The sequence below is a fragment of the Triticum aestivum genome, chromosome 7A, assembly GCF_018294505.1.
Source record: "Triticum aestivum cultivar Chinese Spring chromosome 7A, IWGSC CS RefSeq v2.1, whole genome shotgun sequence".
Taxonomy (NCBI): domain Eukaryota; kingdom Viridiplantae; phylum Streptophyta; class Magnoliopsida; order Poales; family Poaceae; genus Triticum; species Triticum aestivum.
In genome coordinates this window covers 314,727,260-314,735,458 of record NC_057812.1, presented here as the reverse complement: position 1 = coordinate 314,735,458, position 8,199 = coordinate 314,727,260, and positions in this window count along the sequence as shown.

Below are 8,199 nucleotides of genomic sequence, written 5' to 3'. Positions count from 1 at the left end.
TAAAGGGGAGATAACATAGTTGGCTTACACTCGCCACGTCAATCAAGTACATAAATAACATTACATCATCCAAACACTCATGGCCCGACTACGGCACCAAAATGAAAGATAACCCAACAAGCGACACGGTCCCGATCACCCCCAACTGGGCACCACTACTGATCATCAGGAAAGGAAACATAGTAACGTTGAGAGTCCTCGTCGAACTCCCACTTCAGCTCAAACGCGTCACCTGGAGCGGAATCATCGGGCCCTGCATCTGGTGTAATAGTAATCTGTGAGCCACAGGGACTCAGCAATCTCGCACCCTCGCGATCAAGACTATTTAAGCTTATAGGTAAGGCAAGGTAAAATATGTGGAGCTGCAGCAAACGACTAGCAAAGTATGGTGGCTATCCTGTTCGCAAAAGGGAACGGGAAGAGGAGGCAAAGCGCGAGCGAGAAACTAGAGAACTACCTGCACAAACATTACTCCAACTGTCCACTTGCCGGACTCCGCCGAGAAGAGGCCATCACAGTAACACACTCAGTTGATTCATTTTAATTAAGTTAAGGTTCAAGTTATCTACAACCGGACATTAACAAATTCCCATCTGCCCATAACCGCGGGCACGGCTTTCGAAAGTTCAAATCCCTGCAGGGGAGTCCCAACTTAGCCCATGACAAGCTCTCACGGTCAACGAAGGAATGGACCTCCTCCCAAGACGTTCCAATCAGACTCGGTATCTCGGTTCTTCAAGACACTTCGACAGGTTAAAACAAGACCAACAACACTGCCCGAATGTGCCGACAAATCCCGATAGGAGATGCACATATCTCGTTCTCAGGGCACACTCAGTTGAGTGCTCCATACAACTAAAACCAAACCTCGAGTTTCCCCGAGGGGGCGCTGCACAGGACTCTAGTTTGGACCAACACTCAGAGGAGCACTGGCCCGGGGGGGGTTTAAAATAAGATGACCCTCGGGCTCCGGAAACCCAAGGGAAAAAGAGGCTAGGTGGCAAATGGTAAAACCAAGGTTGGGCATTGCTGGAAAAGTTTTAATCAAGGCGAACTATCAAGGGGTTCCCATTATAACCCAACCGCGTAAGGAACGCAAAATCCAGGAACATAACACCGATATGACGAAAACTAGGGCGGCTAGAGTGGAACAAAACACTAGGAGAGAGGCCGATCCTTCCACCGTTTACCAAGTATATAGATGCATTAAGATAACATGGCAATATAATGATATCCCAACAAGTAAAAAAAATGTTCCAACAAGGAACAACCTCCAATCTTCACCTGCAACTAGCAACGCTATAAGAGGGGCTGAGCAAAGCGGTAACATAGCCAATCAACGGTTTGCTAGGACATGGTGGGTTAGAGGTTTGACATGGCAATTTGGGAGGCTTGAAAGCAATTGGTAGGCATCGTAGCATTGGCATAGCGAAAGAGCGAGCAAACTAGCATATCAAAGATAGTAGTGATTTCGAGGGTATGATCATCTCGCCTGCACAGTTGTTAGAGTTGGCTGGATCCTCGAAAGCAAACTCAACGGGCTCCTCGTTAGCGAACTCATCTCCCGGCTCTACCCAAACAAGACAAACAAGCAACAAGGACACAAATCAACAACGTGCAACTCGAACAACATGATGCAAAAATGATATGCTATGCGGGATGCATATGCAAGATGTGACAAGGAATGCATGAACCTGGCCTCAACTTGGAAATCCAAGTGTTCCACTGGAAAGATGAGATGAAATCGCTTGAAAACGATATAAAGAACGCCGGAATGGGAGTTACGGTTTTGAAATGGCAAGCGATTCAAATATGACACCGGTCTGCGATTTACAGCAAGTAGCCATCTAAATGCAATGAGATGAACATGCTACAGCACCCAAACATGGCAACAAAATACATGGCAGGGATGCATTCAAGATGCTTAACAAAAGTCTAGCACTGAGCTACGGCCAATTCATCCATTAACAGGTTCAAACAAGCATGGCAAAAATGCATATGGCAAACAGATCTCAGACTTAGTGAAATTAACACCTGTCTGGAATTTCAGATCAGGTAGCACTCTTCGGAGCAACAAAACTACATGCTACAGGACTTGAACATGGCAAAGTAAAGCATGACATGGAGCTACTCAAAGAGCTTAACAAAAGTCCCTTAGTGACCTTGAGCCAAAAGGGATCAGAAAATACAATTGCAAGCATGTGAACATAGCAAAAACATAATCAGATCTCAGACTTAGTGAAAACTGGAGCATGCTGAAAACAGATATCAAGTAGGCATGTTTACGAGCTCGATGCACTCACTACGGAGCAAGTCATGATAAGCTAAGCATACATCCATCAAGAATACACAAAATGCAAGCTAGACATGGCAAGAACAATAGCATAGCATGCACGGAACAACTACAACATCATCGGCAAAATTGCAAACAAGTTGACAATCTGCCCAGATTCACAAAGTAGCAAAAGTAGAGCTCGATTGACTCAAGCTAGGGTGCTCCATAATTGCAAACAAAGACATGGATGGATAGAGCACTACAATATTAACAAAACATCCTTACTGATCATCCTCAAAAGAGGCACGGATCACTAGGAAACAACATGAACATATGGCAGTATGAGATAAACAGATCAAGGACTTAGTGGAAATGCCAAGTCCCTGAAAACAGAATTACCAAGTGCACCACTTTGCAAGCTTGTGATAGTCACCACACACATCACAAAAATACATGGGTTGCACCTCTGGAAAGATGACAAACCCTTAACAAAACATATGTAGAACTCATGGGCATAACATGCACACATTAATCATGGCAAAAATGACAAAAACCTAAATGTAGTAGCAGATCTGACAATAATCTCAAGTAGCCCTCTTCTAACAGCATTTCGGGCATCAAGATGAACTCAAATGAAAATGATGCAATGGAATGAAATGATGTACTCTTAGAGGTGAACATTTTGATATGCTATATGCCAAAAACGGAGCTACGGATGCAAAGTTACGGCACGATGAACATGGGCACTTGAAACGGAAAATATTAGGGACTTAGTAGAATTTTCGACCTCTGGATCTAGGGTTCGTCCAGCGCGCGAACCAAGGTGGCGGCGCGGCTCGCCGGAGAGGACCCGGAGCTCGCCGAAGAGGGGTGCCGGCGCCGGATCCGGGCGTGGGGATGCCGGATCTGGCCGGCGGCGGGGCGGCGACGGCGGAGCGCGGCTTCGGCGGGGGCAGCGCGGTCGAGGTGGCGGCGGCGGGGCGGCGCGGCCGAGGCGGCGGCGGGCGGCGCGGCGATGCGGTGGTGCGGCGGGGGAGCTCGGGCGCGGCGGCGGAGCGGCGAAGGAGGCGGGCAGCGGCTCGCGGGCTCGCGGGGGCCGGCGCTGGGCCTGGCGGGCCGCGACGGTGGAGGTGGTGGCGGCGCCACTTGGCGCGACGGGAGTGGGCGGCGGCAATGTGTCCGGCTAGGGCGGACGTGTCCGGCCGGCGCGGAGATGATTTTTAGGGTTTCAGACGAGGGGGGTCCGGATTTTCGGGAGGGGGTGTATATATAGGCATAGAGGGTGCTAGGAGAGTCCAAATGAGGTGCGGTTTTCGGCCACGCGATCGTGATCGAACGCTCTAGATGATGGAGAAGGCTTAGGTGGGTTTTGGGCCAAATTGGAGGGGTGTTGGGCTGCAACACACACGAGGCCTTTTCGGTCCCTCGGTTAACCGTTGGAGTATCAAACGAAGTCCAAATGATACGAAACTTGACAGGCGGTCTACCGGTAGTAAACCAAGGCCGCTTGGCAAGTCTCGGTCCAATTCGGAAATGTTTAATCCCCACACACGAAAGAAAGGTAGAAAAGACCACCGGAGGAGAACGAAGCGCCGGAATGCAAAACGGACAACGGGGAAAATGCTCGAATGCATGAGACGAACACGTATGCAAATGCAATGCACATGATGACATGATATGAGATGCATGACAACGACAACAACACACGGAGACAAAGACCCGAACCCGAGAAAATAAAATAACTTAACGCCGGAAACGGCAAGAGTTGGAGTACAAATTGGGAAAGTTACATCCGGGGTGTTACAACACTCCACCACTACGAAAGGATCTCGTCCCGAGATCTAGGACTGAAAGAACGCCGGGTACTCAGAACGGAGGTGATCCTCGCGTTCCCAGGTAGCTTCACGGTCGGAATGGTGTGACCACTTGACTTTGAGAAATTTGATTGACTTGTTGCGAGTCTTGCGTTCAGTCTCTTCAAGAATAGCAACTGGGTGCTCACGATAAGAGAGATCTTCTTGGAGCTCAATGTCCTCGAAGTTGACGGTGCGGTCAGGAGTCTTGAAGCACTTTCGGAGCTGAGAGACATGGAACACGTCATGAACATTTGCAAAGTTTGAAGGAAGCTCGAGTTGATAGGCGAGGTCGCCTCTCTTGCTGACAATCTTGAAAGGTCCCACGTATCTAGGGGCAAGCTTCCCTTTGATACCGAAGCGACGAGTACCTTTCATAGGAGAGACGCGGAGGTAAACATGATCTCCGATCTCGAAAGCCAAATCACGGTGCTTACTATCATAGTAGCTCTTCTGGCGGGATTGGGCTGCTTTGAGGTTATCACGAATGACTTTGCACATTTCCTCTGCCTCTGTGATTAAGTCATTACCCAAAAGCTGACGTTCACCGGTTTCAGACCAGTTGAGAGGGGTACGGCACTTCCTGCCATACAGAATTTCAAATGGGGCCTTGCCCGAACTTGCTTGAAAACTGTTGTTGTAGGAGAATTCAGCATAAGGAAGACAATCCTCCCACTTCATGCCGAAGGAGATCACACAAGCCCTGAGCATATCTTCAAGAATCTGGTTGACACGCTCGACTTGACCGCTAGTTTGAGGATGGAAAGCTGTGCTGAAGCGGATGTTGGTGCCCATGGCCTTCTGAAAAGAATCCCAAAACTTTGAGGTAAAGATGCTGCCACGGTCTGAAGAGATCACTTGTGGAATACCGTGCAGAGAGACAATCGAGAGGTATAGAGTTCCGCCAATTGAGCTGCAGTGATCGACTCTTTGATAGGCAGAAAGTGAGCCACTTTGGTGAGTTTGTCGATGACAACGAATATAGCATCATTGCCACGCTTGGACTTTGGAAACCCAGTCACGAAGTCCATTTCAATGTGGTCAAACTTCCATTCTGGAATGGCAAGAGGTTGGAGGAGACCAGCTGGCCTTTGGTGTTCTGCCTTCACTCTTCTGCAGACATCACATTCATTCACGAATTGAGCAATCTCGCGCTTCATTCGAGTCCACCAATAAGCCTGCTTGAGGTCCTGATACATCTTCGTGCTCCCAGGGTGGATGGAGAGGAGAGAATTGTGAGCCTCGTTCATGATCACTTTACGAAGGTCACCTTTGGGTACAACAATACGATCCTCGAAGAAGAGAGTGTCCTTGTCATCAAGGCGGTAGCACTTGTACTTGGGTTGACTCTTGGCAATCCCAATCTTCACCTTTTTCACCATAGCATCAAGAAGCTGGGCTTGGCGAATCTGGTCTTCCAAGGTAGGAGAGACTTGAAGGTTGGCGAGGAAACCTTGAGGAACAACTTGCAGATTAAGTTTGCGGAAAGCTTCACAAAGCTCGGGTTGATAAGGCTTGAGAATCAGACTGTTGCAATAAGCCTTTCTGCTCAATGCGTCAGCAATCACATTGGCCTTGCCTGGAGTATACTCGATACTCGGATTATACTCTTGAATCATTTCGACCCATCGAGTTTGCCTGAGGTTGAGATTAGGCTGAGTGAAGATGTACTTGAGACTCTTGTGATCAGTGAAAATGTCCACTTTTCTTCCCAATAGAAGATGTCTCCAAGTCAAAAGAGCATGCACAACTGCCGCCAACTCGAGATCATGAGTGGGGTAGTTCTTCTCATTAGGCTTCAACTGGCGAGAGGTATAAGCAACAACTTTCTTCTCTTGCATCAATACTGCGCCAAGACCTTGGAGAGAGGCATCACAAAAGACCTCGTACGGCTTGGATTCATCAGGCGGAGTCAGAACTGGAGCAGTGATCAATTTCTCTTTCAAAGTGTTGAAAGCAATGTCACACTCCGGAGACCAAACGTACTTGACGTGCTTCTGGAGAAGATTAGAGAGAGGCTTCGCGATCTTAGAAAAGTTTTCAACGAATCTTCGGCAATAGCTTGCGAGACCGAGGAAGCTACGGAGTTGCTTCACGTTCTGAGGAGGTTCCCAATTCACAATTGCAGACACCTTCTCAGGATTCACGGCAATGCCCTTGGCAGAGATGATATGACCAAGATAAAGAACCTCATCGAGCCAAAATTCACACTTGGAGAACTTGGCGTAGAACTGATGTTCCCTGAGCTTATCGAGTACCAAACGCAAGTGCTTGGCATGATCTTCCTTGTTCTTCGAGAAAACCAGAATGTCGTCGAGATAGACCAAAACGAAGTCATTGGTGTAGGCGTTGAAGATGAAGTTCATCATGCGAGAGAACGTCGGAGGAGCGTTGACGAGGCCAAAAGACATGACAGTGTATTCATATGAACCATAGCTTGTCCTGAAAGCCGTCTTGGGAATATCTTGCTCACGGATTCGAATCTGATGATAACCCATACGGAGATCAAGCTTGGAGAATACTTGGGCACCTTTGAGTTGTTCGAACAGCTCATTGATGTTGGGAAGTGGGTATTTGTTCTTGATGGTCTTCTTGTTCAATGGACGGTAATCAACACAAAGTCGGTCCGTTCCATCCTTCTTCTTCACAAAAAGAACACCACAACCCCACGGAGAAGAACTAGGCCGGATGAGACCCATTTTCTCTTGAATATCGAGTTGCTTCTTCAGCTCCTTCAACTCTTCAGGTCCGAGCTTGTAAGGACGCTTGCACACAGGTTCCGTGCCAGGCTCAAGATCAATAACGAATTCAACTGGCCGGTGCGGAGGCATTCCTGGAAGCTCTTCTGGAAAGACGTCTTGATATTCGCAAACGACTGGAATTTGCGAGATGGCATCCAGTTCACCCTTCTCATTGAGAGAAAACAGACGGATGGTATTATCCCGAGCGGCAAAGACAATTACATCCTCAGACGAATGAGTCAATTGAATCTGCCTGGCAGCACAATCAAGATGTGCCTTGTGCTTAGAAAGCCAATCCATTCCGAGAATAAGATCAATATCCGAGTTACCAAGAACAATTGGGGAAGAAAGGAACTTGTAGTCGCCCAATGTGATAGTAACATCCGGGATGCAGGTGTTAGCTGTCATCTGCTTGCCCGGTGACACAATTTGCAAGGAACTTTGCAGATACTGATAATCGCACTCATACTTTGATGCAAAAGGTTTGGAAATGAAACAATGCGATGCACCAGTGTCAAAAAGAACTTTTGCAGGAATATCGTTAACAGGAAGGTTACCCATGATCACATCTGACGAGTCCTCTGCCTGAGCTGCATTCATTAAGTTGACCTTGGCGTGCTTGGGGTTATGCTTGACCACAGCTGTACTTGCCGATCTGACAGGAGGAGGAGGAGGAAGACGCCTCTGGTTGAAACACTTGTTGGCATAGTGACCCTTCTGTTGGCACTTGTTGCACGTGACCTCTGAAAGCGGACGGTGATACGGAGCACTCGATCTTGGAGCTTGAGACGAAGTCTTGTTCTGAAAGCCAGGGTTGGGTGGGTGGGAAGATCCACTGCCACCTTTGCTCTTCTGCTGATACGGCTGACGGAACGGAGGAGGAGGAAGCCAATACTTCTGCTGCTTGGCCACTTGAGTAGAGGAAGAAGGAGTAACATCTCTGACTCGCTTCTTGGAAGCATCACACCTCAACTGAGCAGCCTCTTGCTTCAATGCCATGTTGTAGAACTCATCGTATCTCAAGGGCTCAAAGAGAACAAGAGCTAGCTGAATTTCTTCTCTGAGACCACCCCTGAACTGGTATATCATGCTCTTCTCATCAGGGACGTCCTGCTTGGCAAAGCGGGCGAGCTTCTGAAACAACTTGTTGTAGTCATAGACAGACAAAGAGCCTTGCTTCAGGTTGCGGAATTCCTCACGCTTGCTTTCAACCACGCTCTGAGGAATATGATGAGCTCGGAAATCTTGACGGAATTCATCCCAAGTGATAACACGTCCACCTCTGGAATCCTTGTACTGCTGGAACCATTCTGCAGCTTGATCTTTGAGT